Source organism: Delphinus delphis, chromosome 20, assembly GCF_949987515.2.
Source record: "Delphinus delphis chromosome 20, mDelDel1.2, whole genome shotgun sequence".
Taxonomy (NCBI): domain Eukaryota; kingdom Metazoa; phylum Chordata; class Mammalia; order Artiodactyla; family Delphinidae; genus Delphinus; species Delphinus delphis.
The window spans coordinates 14,057,160-14,083,168 of record NC_082702.1 but is presented as its reverse complement, the minus strand read 5'-3'; the positions used below and the strand labels follow the sequence as shown (position 1 = coordinate 14,083,168).

Sequence of the window (26,009 nt, the reverse complement as noted above, 5' to 3'; positions counted from 1 at the left end):
GTAGAAGCTAGGAAGGCAAGAGTGGACTCAGGGAGACCAATGGGGGATGTCATGGAGTTGTCCAGGTGAAAGATGGTGCTGGCAGCTTGGCCTACAAAGAAGGAGAAAGGAAATGGATTCAGGATCTATTTTGGAGGTAGTGGCAGCAGGACTTGCTCATAGACCTGTCACGGAGGATAAGGGAAGGAGAGACATAAAGGATTCCGTTGTGTGTCTGTATCGCACTTTGTTGGCCCTTGCCTGCTGATGATCACTCAGGTCATCTCCCATTCTCCCTGCTCACAGAGGCCTCTCCGGCCAGCACTCATATGCACACATCCTTGATGAGCTGAGTCTCGAAGGATCAAGGGCAAGTGCATTCCAGGTAGTGGGAACCATTAGAACTAAGCCTGGGGCCTCCCCCACACCTGGCTCAGCTCGTGCCAGAGTGTAGGCTGCAGAACGGTAGCACACGGCCTCAATCCACCACCTGAATCGTGTGGACCCGCTGCTGATTTTGAGACGTTTTTTCATGCTCTCCCATCCCGCACCTTCCCCGAGTTGCTTTCTCCTCTGGCCACGTCCAGTCCCCTCCCCGCTGCAGGTTAGTCCAGAGCTCCAGCCAGCGTTGCTGCAGCAGGTGTGTTCAGTTGGCGTTGCTGCCATGCTCGGGGGCCCTGCCTCTCTGCACTGGCTCAGCTTTGTCGTCCTGTTGCGTGAGCCACAGTGGGGCTTAAAAACAGTGGCCGGTGAGGCCTTTGGTTCTGGGCCGGCCCTGGAGGCTGACGGACCTGTAGGAAGTGAACAAGAAGACCTCTTGTTTGTCTGAGCTGGATTCTTGCGTGTTCTTCATCCCCCCGTTCCCTCCTGTTTCTCATCCCTGGCCTTGTTCTTGAGAATACAGGGCCTACGGGCAGCAGCTGCTCCTGCCGGCCTCCCTTGCCCTTTCTCAGAGGCTTTGGGCGTTTGGGGGCTCTAGGCCCACTCAGCTCATGAGGCAGCTCAGCCAGCAGGAGTTTAAAACAGCGTGACCTGCGAGCTCATGAGGAGAGAGCGCCCTGCTTCTGTTTTTGCCATTGGTTCCCTTGGGTCACTGAAGACCGGCTCCCACCCTGGCTTGGGTTTCTCTCTTGTGCTGTTGGGAGGTGCCAGCCAGGCTGACTTGTCAAAATTAATATCTCTGGCAGTTTGCTTTCTGCCTGCCCAAGGGTTGTAGAATTGGACGCATTGTGGCTATCGTGAGCAGGTGAAATTTGACGTTTGAGCTTGCAGTAGGTCAAAAAAACAGGGGATGGGGGGACAACCTTGAAGGAGAAAATATAGGGCATTAATGAGCTCAACTGAGTATTCTCCCAAGTTGCCGGAGGACATGTGACTCATCGCAACCTTTTTAGAAGACAGCCTAAAAAAGAAATCTTGTTTATTTTTGAATGAGCAGTCCATGCACGTGGTAAAGCAGTCAGATGACACAAAAAACCATGTACAGTGAAAATTAAGTCTCCCTCCCCTGTCCACTGTCACCCAGTTACCCTCCCGTGAGGGCACCCATTTCGTCTGTATTCTTCCAGAGATACTCAGTACCGAAACAAGCGCATATTATACATACAGTTCTATCCTTTGATCTTGGAAGCCATTCTCTAACATAGCTATGTAATACTCCATCAGTAGCCTTTGATGCAAAACCACCACGCCTGAGAACCTACCCTACAGAAAAAAATGGCCCCAGTACAAAAGGTTATTTACCACAGCATTCTTTGCAGTGGCCAAACAAAAAACAAAGTGAAACCCTGGAAGTAAAATGAATGCCCATTTTTCAGGGAATGATTGGTAACATATGGTACCTCCACACTATGGAATATCAGCTGCTGAAGAGAGTGGGTAAGAGCACTACCAGTTGATTTGGAGGCGTTTCTGCGATGCAGCCGAGGGAAAGCAAGATTCCAAGAAGTCAATGTGATGTGGTCCTGATTATGTAAAATGCAGTGGCGAAAGTCTGTCAGTTGTGCTGGAGTGGTGGGTATAGTACTCATGCTCTTCTGCATCACACGGCCCAGCACTCTGTCTGGGAGACTTCGCAGTGTCCTCAGTTGTGGTCAAAACAAACTTCACATGTTGGACAACACTAGAGGCCCCCTTGGGAGGGTATCTGGCCCACAGGTGGAGAGCCCATGACGTCGGTGTTGGGAAAGGCTCCCCTGGACCTCTGTCAGCCTAGGAGGGGCTAATGTGGTGCGTAGTGAGAAGTCGCTTCTAACTGACTGTGACAGGCTATTTTGACCTACTTCCCAGGCATTTGGTGGAATGAAATAAGGACAGAGTTTGGTCAGCTGTGTGAAGCGTGCAGCGCCACCAAGTCTGCCCCTTGTGAGAATAAGGCAGAGGAATTACAGAAACGCTGAAGTCGAGGCATCAGGTCAGGTCCCGATGAAGCTGCACAGGGCAGGCGGCACCCACAGCCCACCACACAGAGCCACCCAGTGGGGTGCTTCTCACATCCCGCTCCTAAAACGGACGAGCCCTATTGCCGGGGAGAGTGGACCTGGAAGGAAGGTGTTGGGTGGACACACACCCACAGGACCACTGCGTCTCGCCACTCCTGGGGCTCTGTTTGCGCTGTGGTCTGTCATCGTGGTGGCCCTGGAGTTGTTCTCTGTGAAGCTCGGCTTCCCTTCCCCTTTCCTGCTCCTAGGCCCCGGATAAGGATGCATTCCTCCAGGGTTCTGGCGTTCCCCTCGGTATGGATGTGGCTGTCAGTGGGGTAGGGGCTCATGACCCCTTTGAGTCATAACTTGTCTCCTGCTGGGCTTCACTTGCAGTAGCTGTTCTCAGACTGAGGCTTCTCCCCTCGGCTAGACCACGTTTATTCACAGTGCTTTCTCCCCACTCTTGACCATGTTCCTTACCCTGTCACCACCACCGAAAAGAAAGAACACTTCCTATCTCTGGAGCAGCATCTCTTCCTCTGTTTCCTCTCCTACTGGTCATTCATCAGAAGTGAGAGCTCAGTTCTCACTGGCTAATCTATTTCTCTGCCCCCCTCAGAGAAGGAAGGACCTGGTTGTTAGTGACCCCAAGGCTTTATCTTGCCTCTGTGTGTGTGAGAGTGTGTGTGTGTGTGTGTGTATGAATATTCTCAGGTTTCTGGTTTGGGTAGTTGATGGTGTCTAGTGGGCCTCTATCTACCCGTGGATGGGAGAGAAACAGGTACAATTAAGGATATTACATGGAGAGAGAGAGAGAATATATGTGTGTGTGTGTGTGTGTGTGTGTGCGCGTGCACACACACACACACATGGAGAGAGAGAATTCATATCTTTATTGAAAATACAAAAATATGCCCTACAGAAAATTAGGCAGTGACTGGTCATTTATTGAAATTCATTTAACAGGCATTTGCTGATCTGCCCTTATTGTGCTGTGTACAATTTGAATCTGGCAGAAAACCACTTTGGGAAAACTCATAAGACCGTGTGAAGATCACTCTCGAATCTCCCTTTTCTGCCTCACCCCCAACGGCCAGTCCATCAGCAAGGCTTGTTTGTCCTTGACCTGAAACAGATCTTCACCAGCCTCCTCCTTTCCATTCTGTTGCCCTCCCGCCCCCCCCCGCTCCCAGCCACCACCATCTCTCCTTGGGTGTCACAGCAGCCACTTCACTGATCTCCCTGCTTCTTTTCAAGCCCGACAGTCTCTGTGCAACAGCCAGAAGGGTCTTTCAAAAATGTCAGTCAGAACACATCATTCTCCTCCTCCCCGTCATACTTAGAATAAAGAGCATATGGCCGACTGTGGCTCACACAGCCCGCGAGCTTCTGCCACATCTCCTAGCACCCCTCCCTCCCTCTCCACAGCAATCTAGGCAAGAGGGCCTCCTATGAGTTTCTTTAACAGATTTCCTCCATCCTCCTCCATCTCCTGGAATATTCTGTTTGTTTTTTTTTAACTTTCATTAGAGACTTTATTACCAATCCAGTAATTCGGTCTGGGTAGCCCTTTGAGTGTCTTTTAATTGCGAAATAATTCACATACCGTAAAATTCACCCTTTTAAAGTCTACATTTCAGTGGTTTTTAGTGTTTTCATAAGATTGTGCAGCCATCACCAGTATCTAATTCCGGTACATTTTCATCAACCCAGAAAGACACCGTGTACCCACTAGCGGTTACTCTCCTTCTGTGTCCCCCTCCTCCAGCCCCTGGCAACCACTACTCTACTTTCTGTCTCTCTGGATTTGCCTATTCTAGACATTTAATATAAGTGGAATCCTATAATGTGTGGTCTTCTGTGACTGGCCTCTTTCACTCAGCATGATGTTTTCAGTGTTCATCCATGTTGTACACAAATCAGTACTTCCTTCTTTTTATAGCTGAACAATATTCCACTGTATGGGTGTGCTGTGTGTTGTTTATCCATTCTCCATTTGATGGCCATTCTGGGATATTCTTACTTCCATTCTCCACATGGCTTCCTTCTCCTTTCTCTTCAGTTCTGTGTTGAAACTCACTCTGGTTTCCTACATAGTATTTCTTACCGTTTGTACTTACGAATATATTTGTTTCCCTGTTTGTTTATCTTCTTTCCCCTGTTCTGGACTGTGCATTTTGTAAGGGCGTGGACTCTATCTGCTTTTGTTCACTGTGTCTACCACCCTGCCCTGCACAGTGCCCAGCGCAGGGTACTGCTTAATAGTTGCTGGATGAATGACTCAGTGTATCTCATCTTGTTCTCATTTTACCTCCTCCTAAGGCAAAATGATTGTAACCCTGTTCTGTGGGAAATTCCATATCTAGCTTTCTACTTGCTGTATCTAGCTCTCTACTTTAAATAGTGGCAGGCTGCTGGAAGGATTTCTGCGGTGTAAAACACTGCTCCGTTGGTCATCTGCTGCGTAAGTCCACGGTATCATTTGAAAGTGCATGTGGCTGCCAGTAGGAGAGATCAGAAGTGACAATGGTGTAAACTCAATGGAAGGTGGTTTCTCTTGTGAGTAAAATGTCCTGAGATCTGCAGTCTGGGGCTGGGCTGGCAGCTCCACAGTCCTCAGGTAAAGCAAGATCCTTCTGTCTTTCTGCTTAACCATTGCTAGCACGAAGCTTTCAACCTTAAGGTGGCTTCATGGTCCACTGTGACTGCCGGAGTCCAGCCAGTGAGTCTGTAGTCCAGGTGGGAATCGGGGTAGGGAACGGGCACAAAAGTGTAGTCCAGCTCTTTGTTCTTGGTGAGGAATTTTCCTTGAAGTCCCACAACAATGTCTGCCTACCTCTTGTTGACCATCCCTAGCTGCAGGGGAGTTTGGGAGATGTAGTCTTAGCTAAGCATCCCGAGAAGAAGGGGGAGAATGGCTACTGGCTGGGCAGCTAGCACCAGCAGGTCTGTTTCCTGCCCCTGGTACCCTGGGCCATGGCAGCCAGCTTCTGCCCATTGGCCTGGGCCTTCAAACCTCCTCCTTCCCCAAGTGGCCAGAATCAGAGCAGTGACTGTTTCTGTCAGGCTGACCAGAGGGTGAGGTTTTGAAGCCCCTCAAGGGCCTTCAGTCGAAAACACTGACCATGTCGCCAGCAATAAGAATGATGGTAGCTCACCTTTGTTGAACCCTTACTACATGCTAAATCCTGCTCTAAACATTTTTCATGGAGTCATTTACTTCATCCTCATCTCCATTTTACAGATGAGGAAACTGAGGCACAGAGAGGTTAAGTAACCCTAGACATTCTCGCTGTTAATAATGTTGTTTTTGTTCATTCTTCCCTTTCAATATATATAATGAATAAGAGGATTAAAAATAAAGCCTGACCTATTTTGGTAGATTGACCAGCGTTCTGTCTCCCATCTGATGAGCTGAGGTCTAGAGAGTGCTTTGTGGAAAAGCACTCGGCAGTTGAAGCCACACTGACAGACTGGTTTTATAGGAGTGCAGGAAGGGGCTTAACTCTTGGCACATCCAGCAAATGCCTGGTGACAGGAGGAAAAAGGATCCACAAGCTATGCAGGATTTCCCCGGCCCCTGAGCCTGCGGCCAGCAGACCGCAAAGCAGTTGTGCCAGTGGGCTGGGCTTGGCCTTTAAAATCATGGTCTACCTGACTGCTCTTAGAGGTCTGTGGGGTGAAAGAAGGCTGTCTCCATTTCAGGTCCTCTGAGAATTAATTCAGGCACCAGGTCATCTTTCTGGATGCCTCTGATCAGCCATGCTTGGTGGAAATTTGTGATTCCCAAAGTTGACCTCTGAGTTGAGTCTTTTCGAGACACCTTCAGGTCCCTGTTAGTGGCTGTTTGCAGACTCTCTGGGGTGATGGCACAGCACGTGGCCGCTGGAGTCTGGAGGTAGCAGGTGTTTCGGTTAGGAGTGCATTTGGCTGCAAGTATCAGACTACACAGGTGGCATTGTCACTTTAACACATTGGAGGTTGTTTGTGTCTTATAGCATCTGGAGGGAGATAATGTGGCTCAATGGCTTGGCAGAGTGAATACCAGTGCTGCTCTGACTCTCTTGCCCCCTCATGGCCACAAGACGGCTGCTGCACCCCCCTTCCCCAGTGGGCCGGGGGACCCTGAGAGTTGAGCCCTTCTATTCTGAGTAGTGTTCTGGGGACAAGAGGGACCCTCTCAAATCCTGGTGTCATGTCCACATTCCAAGCTGGAAAAAGGCAGACTGACGAAGAGGCAGAGGACTGTGTGGATGAGTCTGACCCTCTTTGTGAAGAGAACAAACACGTTCCCAGATTCCCTGAATGAGAAACCTTCGCTTACCCCAATGTGAAGATATGCTTCTGCATTGTCTAGATACACTCGTATTTTCCTTTTGCATTTAGGTCTTGGATCCATCTGAAAACAATGTCTGAATGTAGAATGAGATGGGGCTCAAGGCTGAGCCTTTCTTCTTAACTCTGTGTTTGGGAAGTGGCATTGTTGGTAGTTCTGGAGCCAGACGCACTGAGTTCGAATCCTTCCTGGCTGTGCCACCTACTTGGCTGTGGGATCCTGGGTAGGCTGCCCCACTCTGTGCAGCAGTTTTCTGGTCTGTTAAAAGTGGGGAATGCTGGTAGACCCGACTCCACAGGGTTGTTATGATGGTTAAATGAGTTGCTAGTTAACTTGAAAACAGTGCCTGGCATGTAGCAAAATCAAAGCAATAACCTCATGCTTCAAGCCAGAATGAGAATTTGCAAGGCCACGTAGGTCTGGGAATCCCAGACCCCAGTCAGCTGGGAAGGCGAAGCATGTCACTGAGGTCACCATCTCTTTCTCTTGACAAGAAGTTGTCAAACTGTTACGAAGATGTCTGTTCCAGTGTACACTCGCACCTGCAGTGACTTCTCCTTATTCCATAACTTCAGTACGTTTGGCGGTGTCAGACTCTGATGTTTTGGCCAATCTGCTGTGCATGAGATGGTCATGCATTGATGCTTTTCCTGAGCAGTTTCTCTGCAGGGGTCTGTCGTGTGCCACTGTACCGCAGAGTTACTTGGGCTGGGCTGGAGGCAGGGCAGCCATTAGACCCTCCGGCACAGTGAAGTCCTCAGAGCCCCGTGTTCAGAGCCCATTACCATGATGCTTCCCTTGTGGGAGGGGAGGGGCTGGGGAGAGGACAGAAGATGAGGATGTAAGACCCTCGTAGTCAGCAGTACAGCCTTAGTCACATTTGTGGACTGAATCAATCAGTGAAAGAACCAGTGCTGAATCGTTAGCGTATGTTATTAATAGAATATAGGTCATAAGAGAAAACATGATTAATTACAAGGTGATCCCAGCAGCTGTCATACAGGATCGTGATTGAGGGCTTAGATTTTCCCAAGGCAAAGTCCTCTCTTCGCAAAGCAACGTTTCTTTGTTGGCAGGTGGGTAGAGGCAGTTAAATGAATGGAGATTTTCCTAAGTCACTGTTTCAAAGACAGGATGGGGATGGGTATAATGGGAATCTTCTCTAAATGAAGGACGACTGAACCACTTTATTAGTAGGGGAGTAGGTCCCCGATGCCGCAATGTGAATCTCTGGTAAAGTCTAAAAAGGAGAATGCAACTTGTAGCAGAAGGCCCCTGTGGGCTTGCTTCTCCTTCAGCTCAAATCTGAATGCCTAGATCAGCCACTTAGACACCTGGCCGCTCCCATCACCGCTTGGTCAGGAGGGGTGCATGTGGCCAGGCCCTCTTAGAGGTTGGGCGCCCAGGGGGTGTGTCCTGTTCCGAGACAGAAAGAAGAGAAAGCTGCCGTCTCTGGGCGCAGGGAGAGAAAAGAGCTAGTAGCCCTGGTCCCAGTCTTTGGGGCTCTTAATTCTGTGCACTGGAAAGGCGGGTGCCAGCAACAGTCACAGGCTCTGACCAGTCAGATTAGCCACCCCTTCTTCCTTCCTTGGTCTTCGTGGTGAGATGCGAATGGATGGTCTTTTCCATGTGAGTTGAGATGAAATACGAGGGAAGGAGTGCAGGAACAGGAAGGCTCAGGTGCACGGGCTGAGTCTGCCTTGGGGTCAGGAGAGCAGCGCCCTGGCTGGCTGGCTGGCCCTGCAGAAGCGTCTCGCCCGGAGCCATGGCATGCAATAATGCCGGCTTCACAGGATTTCAGCGAGGCTGGAAACTAAGATCATTAACATGTAAATACTTTGAAATGGGATATAAGCGATTGGTTTTCAGGATGTTGTTTGTGGAGTAATGGAACTTTTGTCAGACACTTCCCTGAAAGCCCATTTTTAAAAATAGAAAAAAGTGGAGCTGCTGTAGGTGAATGGGGATGCAGAGACCTGGAGCCTCGCCCGCTACCCCCCCCCCCCCCCGTACCCTCTGCTGTCTCCCCAAGGACCATACTCAGGGGAGTTCAAGGTGAAACCTCCTGGGACTCTAGGGAGGCCTGGCTCTGCCTCCAGCTGGCCCTGGGCCCCAAGCAAGTCATCTCAGCATTCTGAACCTCAGTTTTCTTATCTGTCAAGTGGGCAGATCAGACTAGATTGGAAGAGTTCTTCACCCAGTTCCTATGAACAGAGGCTTCAGAGATCTTTGACATCCTTGAAGTAGGGGTGTGTGTGTGTGTGTGTGTGTGTGTGTGTGTGTTTCCTGGAGAGACACGCCATAGTTTTGTTTTGTCAGCTCCTCACAAGGATTGTATTCACTGGAACATGAAGGAGCGCTGTATTGATTTCTGAGGTCCCTTCCAGTTCTATCAGTCAGTTATTTCTGTTGTAAATGACAGAATCTCCCCAACTCAAACTGTCTTAAACTGCAAAGGGAAGTTAATGGCTCTGGGACCTGAAATCTCAGAGCTAGCCTGACTGGAGTCTGCACTCAGGTATTCTTGTCAGGAATACACCCTTCACCACTGCTGGATCTGCTTCTTTCACCTTTGACTTTGTTCTTAGGTGTCCATCCCCTCCCTTAGGTGGCAAAGAAGCCTTCAATAGCCCCTGCCTTACACCCGTTTCTTTCCCCCAGTAATCCAGCAAAATTTCCAGGGCCAACTCTGATTGGCCTTGCTTGGATCATGTGTCTCTCCCAGAGCCAATCACTGTGGCTGAGGGGAGGAACCATCAGGCTCCGAGTCAGGGCCGGACCCGCTCTCACTCCCAGGTTCTCTCATCTTGGCTTCTACTTCTTGGTATACACCCTGGGAAGCGAGGTGTGCAGCCCTGTGACTGTGACTTATGTGACAGATGAGCGAGGGCTGTTGCTCTGTTAGGTGCTGGAGCTGCTGAAGCAATTCCAAGGGCATCTTCCCTTCCCAGGTGGTGTAAGAGGGGCTCTGGGATGTCTGGGGTCCTGGCTGAATTCCTGGCGCTGTAGCCTGCCTTTGCTGCCATTTCTACAACCCTTCAGCATCTGCTGCGGCCCCTCCTGTGTATCAGGGACCTCAAACTGATGGACATCACAGCTTCCTCCACTTGACAGGGAGTAGATTCTCAGCTCAGAGGGACGTGGCAGCACTGCACGTCACTGCTAATGTGCCTTTAAAGAGCCATGAACATCACTCTAGAGAAAGAAAGGGGGGAAAATGAGTGGCAGAAAAGCAATTTCTGATGCAATTTAAAAGGCAGTGATTACAATTTTACAGGAGCTTTATTGCAGGGGCTTTCTGATCATCCCAGGAATTTTTTTAATGGGAAGTCTGGTGATAAAGGAAAATGTTCTGGGTACTTCTGGTTCCCTCCTGGCCTGCCAAGCATCTTGAAAATCAAAATTGTTAGTGTTTCATAGACCAGCTTTAGGGATTGCAACTACCCAAGATGCTGTTTCTGATCTTTCAAAGGGTGTGTGTTTTTCTGTATTTGCTGATTCAATGTATAGTAACTGTTTCTAATTTTATTTTATGCTTTCCTAAGTGGCTTGGTCGTAAGCTCTGGGAATTGTCAAGAACCGTACTCACTTCTTCCCTTCTATGTTAGTTGAGAGTCATTCGGTTGCGTGAACAAATAGACATTCAGGTCAGCCTGCATAAGTATAAAAGGAAATGTTTGAACTCACAGCCTGGAACATTCTATGTGTAATGGCTTCAGGGCTGCCAGGACCCTGTTTTCTTCCATCTCTTGGCTGCAGTCCGTTGTTGGTTTTATGGTCAGATAGGCTCTGAGGCAGCTCCACATATATATGCAACCAATTTAGCAGCCCCAGAGATTTCCCCGTAATCCCAGCACATGTCCTGAGACTGTTTAGTGGACCTAATCAGCCCGGCTTTGGTTCCAGGGCCACCCTGAGCCATGTCTGAGGCTGGGGACGGGGAAGAGGAGATGCGGTGGCTTTATTGGCCAGGCCTGGGTTTTGTGACACCACTCTCTCCCCTACCAACCCATGGATTGGGTCATTCCCACAGGAATTCCATGGGCTGAGTGAGAAAGATGAGGTTCGGAGGGCCGACCTGGAAAGGGAAATGGATGCAGGATGAACCAAAACCACCAATGCTCAGGACCCCTTCCCATACGAAACTCACGAGGATCTGAATCTGCCACACACCCCCTAGTTGTTACGTTCCCTGGGCACATGCTCCACCTTTACCCTGTCTCAGGGCTAGCATAGGGGTTCTTAATCTCAGGTCCACGGACCCTTGAAGGGTCCTTGGATGGAATTTAGAGGATTGTGAAGTTGACTGGGGAAAAAATTACATCTTTATTTTCTCTACTATCTAACTAAAATTTAGCATTTCCATTCCTTCTGAACAAGGGCCAAAAACCACGTTGTATCAGCAACGCCTGTGACTTTGTCGCTGCTAGAGATCAAAACGTTTTCCATGGGCTTCCCTGGTGGAGTAGTGGTTGAGAGTCCTCCTGCCGATGCAGGGGACACGGGTTTGTGCCCCGGTCCGGGAAGATCGCACATGCCATGGAGCGGCTGGACCCGTGAGTCATGGCCGCTGGACCTGCGCGTCTGGAGCCTGTGCTCCGCAACGGAACAGGCCACAACAGTGAGAGGCCCACGTACCGCAAAAAAAACAAAAAACAAAAAACCAACGTTTTCCATGTCACATTACAGTTGTTGTAGATATTACAAGGTACTGTTTACACTCATCTCTTTCTAAATTACTGTAGTTATTGGACCCACCACTAAGATCTCATAATTTAAAGCATTCACAAAGAAGCACAAATATTACTGTATCTCAGGTTAGGTTTTGTTTTACAGATATTTTCTTTCGTTTATTTTTTGTTTGTTTGTTTTTGCAGTATGCAGACCTCGCACTGTTGTGGCCTCTCCCGTTGCGGAGCACAGGCTCCGGATGCGCAGGCTCAGCGGCCATGGCTCACAGGCCCAGCCGCTCCGTGGCATGTGGGATTTTCCCGGACCGGGGCACGAACCTGTGTCCCCTGCATCGGCAGACGGACTCTCAACCACTGCGCCACCAGGGAAGCCCTGTTTTACAGATATTTTGATATCTGAATATAATCGATTTCCCTTGTAATCTTGTGTATTGTATTTTGTACATTTGAACACATGATTCTGAGAAGGAGCCCAAACCCTTCTTCACTAGGCTGTCAACAAGGGTCCCTGGCCTGAGAAAGGTAAAGAACCCCTTTTGGCTTCTCCAGAACCCCTAAGGGCAAGATTATTGAAGCTATCCTGATTCCTGGACTCTGGAAAGTAGGCCAGCTGCTTGCTAGGTTTCCTTCCTCTGAGGTCCCCTGGAGAAGCTGGCTGGCATTTGAGGTCGGCCTTGGCATGTGGACAGCATGTGGACATGGCAGCATTGGGGAAGGATGGGGAGAGGCCTTGCCAGCCTGCAGTTAGCCCTGTCTTCATTGACCGCCATGACCACGTGACCTGGCCAGGTGGTCAGGAACAGGCACTGGAGGCAGGTTGCCTGGGTTCATCCCACCTGCAGCGTACTTTTGACTGGCTGGGCAGCCTCTAGGGTTACTGGGGGAGCGAAATGAGTCGGCACGTTCTGCTAGGATGGAGCCTGGCACATAGGGAGTGAGAGTCATTGTTTAGCGTATAGGAAGGTTCTAGGTTGTCCTCTCAGATCTCATCTCCCTGGCTTAGTAAGTGCCTGGCCTAAACCAAAATGTGATGGTGAGCAATGCAGACAGTAGCTTCTTGGCCTGGAGACATTGATTCATCCATGAAATACCCACTCAAATATGCACAACCATACTCAATATTCAAAAACATAAATTAATAATACAAAGTTACTGGGGCTTCCCTGGTGGCGCAGTGGTTGGGAGTCCGCCTGCCGATGCAGGGGACACGGGTTCGTGCCCCGGTCCGGGAAGATCCCACATGCCGCGGAGCGGCTGGGCCCGTGAGCCATGGCCGCTGAGCCTGCGCGTCCGGAGCCTGTGTTCCGCAACGGGAGAGGCCACAACAATGAGAGGCCCGCGTACCACCAAAAAAAAAAAATTAAAAAAAAAAATAATAATACAAAGTTACAAGCCAGTGCTTTTTCTCTGCCACTCCTCTGCTCACAGTTGTCTGAAGGCAGTGTCTTTATAATGGGCTTCCATCTGCCCCGTCACCTCCCTGCCCTCAGGTCCTTCTCTCTCTCTCTCTCTCTCCACAACCCCCCCCCACCACTGCCCTCCTGCCTCAGGTCCTGTGCAGTGGTCGTCCCTGTGCCTGGAAGGCTCTTTCCCAGATAGTCACCCAATTCGTGGTCTCCTGTCTTCAGGTCTCTGTCCTCAGGCCTCCTCTGACCTCCCTGTGAAGCAGCAGCCCGTTGCTCTCCTCAGCCTACTTAGTCTCCATCAAGGTGCCGCCGCTCCCTGGCTGAGGATTGCGTTTGTTCAGTGTCTCCCTCCCCTGTTGGAGTGTCTGCCCCCTGAGGACAGCGACTTTGTCTTGGTCACGGGTGTACCCTCGGTGCCTGGCACGCAGCAGGCGTTCAATAAATATTTGTTGAGGGAGTGACTTCGTGAATGACAGGTGGATACTACAGCAGGAAGGCTCATGCTGGCCAAAGATATAACCTCGTTTTTTTTCTCTCCGCAGATGCACAGTCTTTGACCTCGGCCCTCCTGGGACCCTCAAGGAGCACTAGTGTCCAGAACATACTAAGGTTGAGTACTGAGATTCGTGTGACTTTCATTTGCTTAAGTTTTACGGCTCATACATGTAAGCCTCTTTATTATTTAAAAAATTTTTTGTTTGAAAGAGTGCCAAGGGAAAGATGTGTGACTCCTTCCCTGTCCCTCCCAATACCCACAGTCTGACATCTTCCCTCCGAGGTCATTGCAGTCAGTAGTTGGGTGGGTGTCTGGCTGGACCTTTCTTCCTGCTCGTGAACATTCCTCCTTATCCAAATACACCCTCATTATTTTAATTTCTTACATAGAGAAAAAAGAAGCCGTGCTAGATGACGCTTCTGCAGCATGTTTCCCACTGTCCCCAGTGGTAGTGTATCTTGAAGATCTTCGTTCATAGCATCCATCAGTGTATCACAGTCTTTTTTTTTTTAACTTTTCAATTTCCATTTTAAATTTTACACAGAGTGGAATTCACTTTTTGGTCTATGGTTCTTTGAGTTTAGGCAAATGCATGCCGTCGTGTGACTGCCACCACAGTTAAGATACAGAATGGCCCCATCACCCCATGTGTGGATGCGCTGTTTATCTATAGGCTAAAAGTATAGTGTAGGTAGTTACACGAAATTAAACTATGTACACATGATAAGTACTTACCTGTAATATAAAGATTTTGAATGTGTTATAATTAGGTTTCTGGGTTTCTTGCTAGTGAGCACCCTCTTTGGTTTCTTTGGCCCCGACCAAGTAAAGAAGGGGGCCTCAGGGTGTGGGGCAGTCCAGGTGGTAGTGGGGCATTCCTAAACGAGGATGTCAACCCTTGTTGGCAGGATGCCACAAGGGGCTTGGGAGAGGGGGTGCTGTCTGATCCTTGAATCACCAAGAGACCCCAGTAGCGTGGCAAGTGGGAGAACAGAAGATTCTGGCGTCCAGACTCTGGACGCAGATAGTGGTGTTGGCTGAGTTGCAGGGACCAGTCAGTCGTGTTTGGGAACTGAGTGCATCTAGACAGGGGGACTTCCCCAGCGGGCCATTGGTTAGGACTCTGCACTCTCACTGCCGAGGGCCTGGGTTCGATCCCTGGTCGGGGAACTAAGATCCCGTAAGCCGTGTGGCGTGGCCAAAAACAAAAGTTAAAAAAAAAAATCTAGACAGTATCCTCTCCCTTGGCTGTTTCTTAGGTCCCTTCATGTTCCTTCATCCTGGCCTAAGGCTCTGCCCGGGTACCTGGAGCTTGTTTGTGGGACAGTCTCTTGGGGCCAGATTTCCATTAAGGGATGTTTCTTGGCACAATTCTGGTTTTTTTAAACATCTTTATTGGAGTATAATTGCTTTACAATGGTGTGTTAGTTTCTGCTTTATAACAAAGTGAGTCAGCTATACATATACATATATCCCCATATCTCCTCCCTCTTGCGTCTCCCTCCCACCCTCCCTATCCCACCCCTCTAGGTGGTCATAAAGCACTGAGCTGATCTCCCTGTGCTATGCGGCTGCTTCCCACTAGCTATCTGTTTTACATTTGGTAGTGTATATATGTCCATGCCACTCTCTCACTTCGTCCTAGCTTACCCTTCCCCCTTCCCGTGTCCTCAAGTCCATTCTCTGTGTCTGCATCTTTATTACTGTCCTGCCCCTAGGTTCATCAGAACCTTTTTTTTTTAAGATTCCATATATATGTGTTAGCATACGGTATTTATTTTTCTCTTTCTGACTTACTTCACTCTGTATGACATTCTCTAGGTCCATCCACCTCACTACAAATAACTCAATTTCGTTTCTTTTTATGGCTGAGTAATATTCCATTGTATATATGTGCCACATCTTCTTTATCCATTCATCTGTCGATGGACACTTAGGTTGCTTCCACGTCCTGGCTATTGTAAATAGAGCTGCAGTGAACATTCTGGTACATGACTCTTTTTGAATTATCGTTTTCTCAGGGTATATGCCCAGCAATGGGATTGCTGGGTCGTATGGTAGTTCTATTTTTGGTATTTTAAGGAACCTCCATACTGTTCTCCATAGCGGCTGTATCAATTTACATTCCCACCAACAGTGCAAGAGGGTTCCCTTTTCTCCACACCCTCTCCAGCATTTATTGTTTGTAGACTTTTTGATGATGGCCATACAATTCTGTATTAACTTCTTTATTTCAAAGGAATTTTAGACTTACAAAAAGTGACAAAAATAGTACAGAGAGTTCACATTATCTACCCTTCACCCAGCATCCCCAAATGCTACCATCTTATACAACTGTAGCACAACTATTAAAACTAGGAAATGAACACTGGTCTAGTACTATGAACTAAGTTATAGGCTTCAGTCATATTTCAACTAGTTTTTCTACGATGTCCTTTCTCTTTTCCAAGACGCTATCCAGGATCCTTACTGCATTTAGTTGTCATGTCTCTTTAATCCTCCTCCAATCCGCATCGGTTCCTCAGTCTTTCCTTGTCTTTTATGACCGTGACACTCTGGAAGAGAGCTGTCCTGCTATTTTGTGGATTGTCTCAGTTTGGCTTTGTCTGATGTTTCCTCGTGACAGGGCTGAGCTTATGCATTATTTGGCAGAGGTGAGGGGCCCGCCTCGGTGCACGGCACCAGCGGGTCCACGTGTCTCATCACTGGTGCTGTTAACCTGGATCACTTCATTCAGGTGCTGTCTGCTGGGTTACTCCACTGCCCAGTGTCTGCTGGGTTACTCCAGCAGGTACTGTCTGCTGGGTTACTCCACTGCCCAGTAACTGGTTTTTCCCTTTGCAATTGATAGTTATCTCGGGGGAGGTGCTCTGAGACTACACTTGTTTCTCCTTGAACTTGCACCTGCTCATTTTGGCATGCATTGGTAGGGTGAATCTTGCCTGCAACAGTTATCACTGTGGTATCTCCCTAATGGTGAATTTTGTACGTCCCTCATTTCTTCTACATTTATGAATTGTCCACATAATTGGTTCTGTTAAGGGAGACCTGTCCCTTCTCCCTCATTTATTTCAGTTATTCGGTTATTAGCATATATCTGTGTGGCGTCATAGATACTCATTTTAATCTAGCTCGTCCCTTTTTAATGCGGTAAAAGGTTCCAGTTTCTGAGTGAATTCCTAGTATTGCCTCTTAAACCGCAGGAGGACCGGCGTCATTCCTACATGGTAACGAGCGCCTTAGGGACTGGAAAGCAGGAGACAGGGTTTCATTTGTTCCTTCATTCATTTCTTTCCTTCACTCAACAAAGGCCTCTGAGCACCTACTGTTATGGTCCAGGCGCTGGGGATTCAGGAATGAACAAAACAAACACAATCTTTTCCCTACAGGAACTGACATCCTACTGGAGGATAAAACAATAAGCAGACAAACGAGTAAATGTGGGGATAAGTACTACAGGGATCAGTAAAGCAGGAAAGAGGACTGACTGGGAGCAACAGTGATTTGATTTGATTTTGATTTTGATTTTTTTTGGCCACACCGTGCGGCATGTGGGATCTTAGTTCCCCAACCAGGGATCGAACCTATGCCCCCGGCATTGGGAGCACGGAGTCTTAACCAATGGACCACCAGGGAAGTCCAAGGGGGTGATTTTAGACCAGGTGATCCAGGAAGGCCTCTCTGAGGAGGCCCTGAAGGGAAGGAACAAGGCAGGACCCCGACCTAATTCTTCCATCTGCCAGCCAGGAGAGCTAAACGAATTCTCTCACTTCTGAACAGGGTTTCAGGAATTGTGGCAAACAGGAAAACGTGTTACCTCTCTGAGGGGCAGCCCCTACTGAGCTCTAGCCCATTTGTTGCCCTGGGGAAATGCCAAGTCTTGCCAGATCTGCTGATTTTTTTTCCCCAATAGAAGACAGAAATGAGGAATTCTTGCTTGTCCATCGAACCCAAATTATGCTACATCAGCTAACTTTCAGGGATATGTGGATGAATATCTTTTGTTCATTTTCACTGTATTTATTTATTTACTTATTTATCTATTTATTTATTTTAAATATTTATTTATTGGGCTGTGCCAGGTCTTAGTTGCGGCATGCACGATCTAGTTCCCCAACCAGGGATCGAACCCAGGCCCCCTGCATTGGAAGCGTGGAGTCTTAGCCACTGGACCACCAGGGAATTCCCTCATTGTATTTATTCATTAAGTTACCTTTGGAACAAAAGATACCAGTTTTTTGTTTTGGTAGGAATGTAGATTTTGTTTTACATATATGTATATATATTCAAGTTTAAAAGTGAGTTGATTTAAAGGAACTATTAAGTAAGTAATTGTACAGCTGGGACATAGATGCAGTTGAAAAGGAAGGGTGAAGCACAGCTAGTAAGGCTTGGTAAACGCTGTCCTGTCTTGACCTTCCTTCCACTCTTTCTCCTCTGGATCAGGGGTTCTCAGCCGGGGACCTGAACTGAGGCTGGCAAACCATGACCATGGACATGTGCCCTGAGCCATTTGTGTCATGATGGGTGTATCAGCCAGGAATGCTTTCAGCGGCAAAAACAGAAAACCCAGCTCACAGCAGCTTAAACAAATGAGGCTCAATTTCTCTCCCATAACAACAAACCCAGAGGTACTTGGCTGCCGATGTCAGTTCAGAGGCTGAGGGACGTCCGGGCTGGGGCCTCCTTGATTCCCTTGGCCTTTCCCTCATGGTTGCAAGGTTGCTGCTTGCAGCTACAACTGGAACAAGGAAGGGGGAGAGTCAACTCCAAGCAGTGTGGTTTTCTTTCAGTTCTGAACCACTTCAGCAATCCCAGAATGCCCCTCCCCAGAAGATTCCACTTACATCTCATTGACCAGAAATGGGTCACGTAGCCTCTCCCTATTCCAAGGAAGGTGAGAAATGTTGTTTGGCTTTTCAGCCTCTCCTGAGGAGGAAGCCAGAGAAAAAGGGAACTGAGAGTGTCAGTTGGGTTATCCAGCCAACAGTGTCTGGCTCCACAGGGGAACAAAAACAACAATAATGAACATTAATGGGTGCAGACTCTATGCCGAGCCCTGCTGTAAGCACTTTACGTACATGATCTCATTCAGTCCTTCCACCCACCCTATGATGTCACTGCTGTGATCTCTCCATAGTAATGACTTGGAAACTGAGGCAGAGAGTGGTGACGCCCTTTATCAAGCAGAGGAGCCAGGGTGGGAACCTTTGCAGTGTCTCCAGAGCCCTCGCTCTTGGCCACTACACTTTGTCGCTTCGTAAGAGGTCCTGGGGTCCCAGACTGCTAGCTATCTGACCTCAGTTTAAATTCATCTAGGAAGGGAGGGACAGGGCAGCATATTTTGCTTTAGGGAAGCTTTGATCATTAAAAAGCTTCCTCATGAATCACATCCGTTCTGTGTAACTGTCTCTCACTGGTTCTGGTCCAGTCCTGATGAGGGGCACCAGCCACACATCTTCCTCCTGGCAGCCCTTGGTGGCTTGCAGATGGCAGAGTCTTCTCCTGGCCTCCTTTTCCAAACACACTGTACCTGTGCTTTTAACTCTTCTTCCCAGAATGACGCTTCCAGCCTTCTTTCCTTTCTTGGGGTTCTGCTGGTCGATTCAACACACATTTACTTTGCGCCCCCTCGGTGCCCATCCCTGTAGTGTAGTGGTGTGGGTGAGACGGCCTCATGGCTCAGCGGACCCTGTACTTGGGGGGCTCCTCGTCAAGGGAGGGAGCAGGCCCTCAGACAGTGACAGCCCAGGGTGGTCAGGGCTGTATGCGGGAACCCCAGGGGCTGATGAGAGCCCACAGGAAGTGCCCAGGCAAGCCTGGGGGTCAGGGAGGTCTCCTGGAAGCAGCTTTGGGCTTTGAAGGAAGAATAGAGATTTGTCAAGGAGGAATTTCCCCCCTCTTCTCCACCTCCCCTTTCTCCAGTGAAACTCTCACTGCAGCTCTCCTTGCTGAATCTCCACCCCCTTCCTCTGTAAGATGAAGGGTTTGGACTTGGGTTTCCATCCGTCCATCCAGCAAACATATCCCATTTGAGCACTAGGATTACAGGGATACCCTCTTGGATAGAGAGTATTTGGGGAAAGCTCTGTCGTGAGAGTCATGAGAGTCCTAAGAGGGAAAGCCACAGGGCCATGGGAGCTCTGAGGAGACACCTGACACTGGCTTGGGGCTTCAGGGCCAGCTTCTTGAAGGCTGCGAAATCAATCACAACGGGCTGACACAGTGGCGGAGAGCACAGAGTCCAGCTAACCTGGGGTCTAGTCTTAGCTTGATCACTGACGAGCCCCAAGTAGGGAGCCTAACTCTGGGAGCTTCTGTTTCCTCCTAAGGTTGTTTTGGGAATTGCAACGTGACTGTGAATCTCAAGTACTTCGTGCCTGGCCGAAGTAGTCGTATAACAGATGAGATGGTGCTGGTGGCCACTTAGATTCATTAGCCTTTACTGCATGTCAGAAGTTAGGCAGCCTAGTCACCAGCCTGGAAGAGAATAATAAGCACTCACTGCTGCTGTTAGGATTATTTATTCAGCAAATAGGAGTGTTTACCTCGTGCCCAGCCCTGAGCTAGCATGGTGCCTGGATATAGCTGGACTGTGCTCTGGAAACAGGGCTTGTACAACGGAGGCCTGGGCCAGAAATTTTACGGGAGAAGAGAGGAGTTTCCTTGGTGGGTATTGGAAACCCATAGCTTCCGGTCTCCCAGTCCCCTTTCCAATTAGTCCCCAGGCCTTTCGCATTGGCCTCCAGCGTGTGGGCTGCCCTTGACCTCTGTGGCCAGAACGCATGGATGCTCTCTCTGCTCAACCCATCAGCCGGTCCCAAATTAGACCTGACAGTGTGATTTATTCTCTGGGATGGAGCTGGGAGGGCAGAGCCCCAGTGGATGATTCCGAGGGAAGGTTGTCAGCCCGAATTAGCCCAGGCCCTTCATGCAGCCTTGCTGTTTCAGCTTCCCCTAACTAATAGGGTTTTCCCAGGGTGTTGCTGGCTTCTGAGCAGCCTCTTCCCAATTCCCAGGGGCTGAGACTTGGCTGTGATCCCTTAGGAGCTGTGTTTGATGAGCGCCCGGAGGCCTCAGGCTCTGTCTGAAGGGAGTGGGGGCTCTGGGTCCTTTCATCTGCCTCATCAGGCACTGAAAGTGGCGATTCCCCGGGGAGTAGTTATGCAGTCTGCCCCTCTCGCCCTGAGTTCAGAACTGCCAGCTGAAGGCCACCGCCTTGCTCCTCACCTCCCAGTCTGTAATCACAGTTGTGTCTGCCTTCATTCATTCACACAGAATGCCAGTGAGAGACAAGATTCCGCTGCAGGAGCAAATTAACCCTGAAATCCTAGAGGTTGAACACAGCAAATGTCTATTTCTTACTCATGACCCAAGTCAGCTCCGCTGGGGGCTTTGCCTTGAACCTCAGGGACCCAGGATGGGGCGGGGGGGGGGGCTCCCCTGTCTTGTAGCATCACAACTGGAACACAGAGTCTCCAGGGTCACCACGGCAGTACAGGGGAACTAGAGGGTCACACCGCAGCACTTAGATGCCAAGGCCAGAGTGACGCAGGCCACCTCTGCTCACACCCAGAACTAGCCGTGTGGCCTTGCCTAACTAACTGCAAGGGGCTGGGATGTGGGAGCATGTGGGTATTCAGTGAGCAGTAAATATCCTGGCCACAATAGGCAAGTGTGGTATTTATTAAGCACCTACTGTGTGCCGGGTTTTCTAAGAGGGCTCTGGAAGTACAGAGGTTCGGTGGAGGAAACAGAACCTCAGTAAGAATTCGTAGAAGCCGCTGTGTCATTACATCTGCACTAAGTGCCCTGATGGAGGAGCCATGACAGCCTATCCGGGGGGACCTGACATGTTTCGAGAAGTCAGGAGATGTCTCTCATAAGGACTGCCGTTTGAGGGGAGACCTGAGGATGTGTAGACCTTAGTGGATGGGGGCAGCAGTCCCAGTAGAGGGAACAGCATCAGCGGAGTTCTGGAGCTGGGAAGGAGCTTGGTTCTGGGAAGGAACTGGAAGGTGGCCAGCAACACTGTAGGATACGGAGTTGGGGGAGAGGAAGCTGGGGGCAGACCATGCAGGGTCTGCGTGGCTGTGAGGAGGAGTTTGGTATTTGTTAACACCTACCTTTTGGAGCTGTTGAAAGAATCAAATGAGCTCAATCATTCTTTCAGCAAATGCTGAGTTTCAGCTCTTTGGCAGACAGTGTTTCAGGTCCGCGGGACGTAACTATGGACAAGACGGACAAACGTCCCTGCTCTCACGGAGCTGGCATTCTTGAAGGGGAGACAGATAAGAAACCAGAAGAGAAACAAATAATATAATTTTACTTCGTGAAAAAACTTCTGAGCAATGAAATAGGGTCATTTAATAGAGAGCATTTAGTTTGGATTCTTTGGGCTATAAGTAGTAGCAAACCCCATTTGTGCTGGCTTAAGCTGTCAGGAAATGTGTGGGCTCCCCAACCCCAAGTCCAAGTGTTTTGGGGCTGCCTTCTGGGCTGGTGATTCGGCAGCTCAACACGGACGGCGTGGTGGAGAACCCAGGTTCATTCTGCAGCAGCTGGGCTGTCCATGATGCAGTTTTACCTTAAGACAGGTCCCTTCCATGATCATTGGGTGGCAGTTGAGACATTGCAGGGAGTCTCAGGGGTGGGAACAGAAGCTTTTTCAAACTCTGTGTGTCCCAAGGATCTCTGGAGTCCACCTTTGTAGGCAGTGAATTTATAGGGCCAGTGGGAGAGCAGGGAGGAGGCTTCTGCCATAGTCCAGACGGGAGACAGTGGAGGACAGAGCCAGGATGGGAGGGAGTGGAGGGTGAGGAGGGGGGCAGGTTAGGAGGTAGAATGGCCAGGACTTGCTAACAACATGGCTGCTGGAAAGAAAGGATGCTGAGCACACACGCTCGCGCGCACTAGCGCGCACACACACACACACACACACGCACGCACGCACACAGAGATATCTATCCACCTTGTACTGTGTCCTCCTCTTGTAAAAGGCTTGGTACACATTTGCATAGTACAGGCTCTGAGAAATCTTGCAGGGAAGAAACCTGCTTCTTTGACTATGGAACCTTTTTATTTTCTGAAAGGCACTTAGTAACATGTTCTGCAGAAAAATTTGAAAATTTTTGCTTTAATAATAATTCTCATCTTTGTGGCATATTAGAGTCATGTGGGGAGCTTTAAGAAACCCCAAGGCCTGGGCCCCACCCCAGAACATTTCACTAGAGTCACCAAGGGTAGGACCAGGCGTGGGATGGGTTTTTTTTTTTAAAAGCTCCCCAGATGTTTCCAGGGTGCGGCTGAGGGTGGGAACTGTTGCTTTACTGTGCCCTTCGGTGAGCTTCACGTTATAAAGCTGTGTTGTTTATATGCATGTCTGATTATCAAAGTAATACTTGCTTGTTGTTTAAAAAAAAGATACCAAAGGACCCAGACTCTGCCAAGATAATCACTTTTTCAAGCCTGGAGTGTTCCTTCCAGATTTAAAAAATATATATTTGCACTAAAAAAAAAAAAATACTGTGTGTATCCCAAGACAAGATGATTCCCCATCTTTCCAAAGAGAAAAATTTTTTTAAAGTTTTGGGGTCTGCTTGAAATGTTTAGGGACATTGACGACATAATCAGCTGCCTATCTGTATTTTTCAATTTATTAATTTTGTGACACATTTAGAATCATGACATCAAAAATGTTGAATTCAAAATGTGGCTCAGATCCTCTCACATCATAAAATGTTACACTCTTCACAGGCCTCTTATCATCATTAGAGCCCCTTTTCTGAGTCATCTCCCCATATTTCCAGAATACATCATTTCCACCTCCATCTGAATTGCTTGTGATGTGGTACTTCTTGAATCTGTGTATTAAGTTGTTGCTGGAAACTGTATCCCAAGCAGTCATATATCATTAGACAACTTTTTTAAATTCCCCTTTTAGTTGTATATTGGTGATCTCTACAGTGTAGCCAATAACTTTTACTATGTTACATTAAGGGAGAAAAACACTTTGTTTTTTTTTTTTAAGACAGTTACTGAAAATGAATAAATGAAAAAATGGGAACATTTAAAAGCAGTTACATAAGCACTCATTTTTGAGTCAATCAGACTAATGATTCCGATATGAATAATAAATGACAGTTTAGGAAAATTCAGTTTCATCCCACACAGCAGCACTTTGCTTCAAGATAGTTTTCAGTCCTACTTTCCACAGTCTTTTTTCAGTTTTCAAAATTCTAGTTAATTAAGTGAATGTTGCTTACAATTATTTGTCCCTATCTTGCTCTCTATCTTTAAAGGGCCTCTTTAAGTGACTTATAACACTTGGAATCGTGAGGTCAAGCCCTCGGGAACAGTTCCTGAGTCTATTATAATATATGCCTCCTTTTTCATTGTTCCCAAAACTAGCATCACTGAAATCTTTAGATGCTAATGTGGCTTTTTCCAAATTGCACTTTGTTCATCAAGATAAAATGATATGAAGACTTTAAAACACAGCTCTTATTGCTGAGGGTCATTTTTCAGGGGGGAAATCTTGCTTTATATTTCGATAGGTCTTGTATTCAAACTAAATTAAGTAGGTTAAACACATACAGTTAGCTCAGTGGTATTTGATCTTCCTGCCGTGAGCAGTAACTTCTTGGAAAGCCTGAGTTCTCTCACTTGCCCAGCTTAATCTCATTCATTCATTCATTCATTCATTCAGTATTGATTAATTTCCTGTCAGCTACCCTAAGAACCAGTAAAGAGGACGGTAGTACAAAAGGCCCGTGTTGGAATCCCAGCCTTCCACTTCTACCTGTGCAAGTGTGGCCAAGGCACTTAACCTTCCCATGCCTCAGTTTCCCCATCTATAAACGAGAGATGATAACACTGCCTGCCTCGCAAAGTGGTTGTGGGGATTCAGGGGTTTAATACAGATCCACAATCCCAGGTGGAATGCTACCCCAATAGACAGATTATCATCACTGCAGAAATGTTGATGTGATGGATGCTTCCCTAGACCCTGCTGGGTATAAGCTCTCCATTGCTTTTCTAAAATCAAATCATCCAGAATCCCAGAACTCATTTGGCCTAAGAGGTTTGGAAAGGGCAGCTGTATATATAAAACACTTAGCAGGGCTTCCCTGGTGGCGCAGTGGTTGAGAGTCCGCCTGCCGATGCAGGGGACGCGGGTTCGTGCCCCGGTCCGGGAAGATCCCACATGCCGCGGAGCGGCTGGGCCCGTGAGCCATGGCCGCTCAGCCTGCACGTCTGGAGCCTGTGCTCCGCGATGGGAGAGGCCACAGCAGTGAGAGGCGCGCGTACCGCAGAAAACAAAACAAAACAAAAAAAACACTTAGCATAGTGCCTGGCACATAATAAGTTCTGTGTAAATGGTAACCATTTGTTATTGTTATTATTATTTAAAGTACCTGCCTCACCATCCTTAATCATCATCATGGAAATGCAGGTGCTAACCACAATGACATGCCATTACACACCCACCTCAGTAGGTGAAATAAAGACAACATGGGAGGAGATGAGGTCAGAGAGTTACACGTGAGGCCTTATAGGGACTGAGGCTTTTTCCTGAATGTATAGTGGGACAGTTCCGAGCAGTGGAGGGATATGTTCTGACTCAAGTTAGCAGAGTCCCTCTGGTTGTGTGTGGGACCAGGGGAGGGAGCCAGGAAATCAGGGAGGGAGCCCTGCTACAGTTCATGGTCCAGGCTGGCGGGGGTGGGAGGTGAAGCAGGGCGAAGCGGGCAGATCCTAACCATGATTTGAAGCTGGAGCCAATACTAACTATGAATGGACTGAATGTGGGGTTGAGAGAAGGTGGATGGCACTGAGGTTTTGGCCTGAGCACCAGGTGATTAGTGAAGGCGTTGAGTTGAGAGCCAGCAGAGTGGAGATTTGTGAGGAGAAGGTGAAGATGGTGGGAGAATCAAGGATAGAGCTGATGGGAGTGGATTCAAGAGAAACACAGCTTTGCTTTTTTTTTTTTTTTTTTTTTTAAGAGCAGTTTTAAAAGGTGTACAGAAGATTGATCATGAAATATAGAGAGTTCCCACGAACTCCCTCTCTGACCACTCTACATAAAAGTTTCCCCTTTTATTTACATTCGTATTAGTGTGGTACATTGTTTTAAGAACTGATGAACCAATACTGATACATCGTTGTTAACTAAAGTACATAGTTTACAGTTGGGGTTCATGCTTTGTGTTCTACATGCTATGGGTTTTGACATGTGTGCTATGTGTCCACTGTTACAGCATCATACAGGGTAGCTTCACAGCCCTGCCTATTTGTTTGCACCCTTCCACCTTCTGCCCCCCCTCCACACACACACACACAAAACCACTGATCTGTTTACTGCAGAACAACAGGACTTTGTATCCATCTCCCTGGCAGACACGAGCCTGTGAATGTGTCGTCCGTCATCGCCCCCCCCCCGCCCCGCCGTGTGTTTTGTTTGTTGCTGTGTCTCTAGTGCTTTGGCCACACCTGACACACAGTAGCTGCACAATAAAAATATGCTCAGTTAGTATCTTGTTGGATTGGGGAGGGATTAGAACCAGAAGGAGCCCTTGGAATCAGAGGCTATCGTGCCAGAGTGTGAGTGACAGTAGTGTGTTCCGTGGACCTGGGCTTCCCAGTGGGCTCCCCTCCACACACCGTGGGTATTAGGGG

At 48.4% G+C, this 26,009-nt stretch overlaps 1 protein-coding gene across 1 annotated transcript in view; it reads left to right on the top strand.

Moving 5' to 3' along the window:
- The window catches only part of SIPA1L3 (signal induced proliferation associated 1 like 3), a 236,744-nt gene that overhangs the window by 81,842 nt on the left and 128,893 nt on the right, over nt 1–26,009 (top strand). Inside the window, exon 3 of the mRNA XM_069540227.1 lies at nt 13,378–13,444. The gene's annotated coding sequence lies outside the window, so the exon portion shown is untranslated. The remainder of the gene's footprint in view (nt 1–13,377; nt 13,445–26,009) is intronic.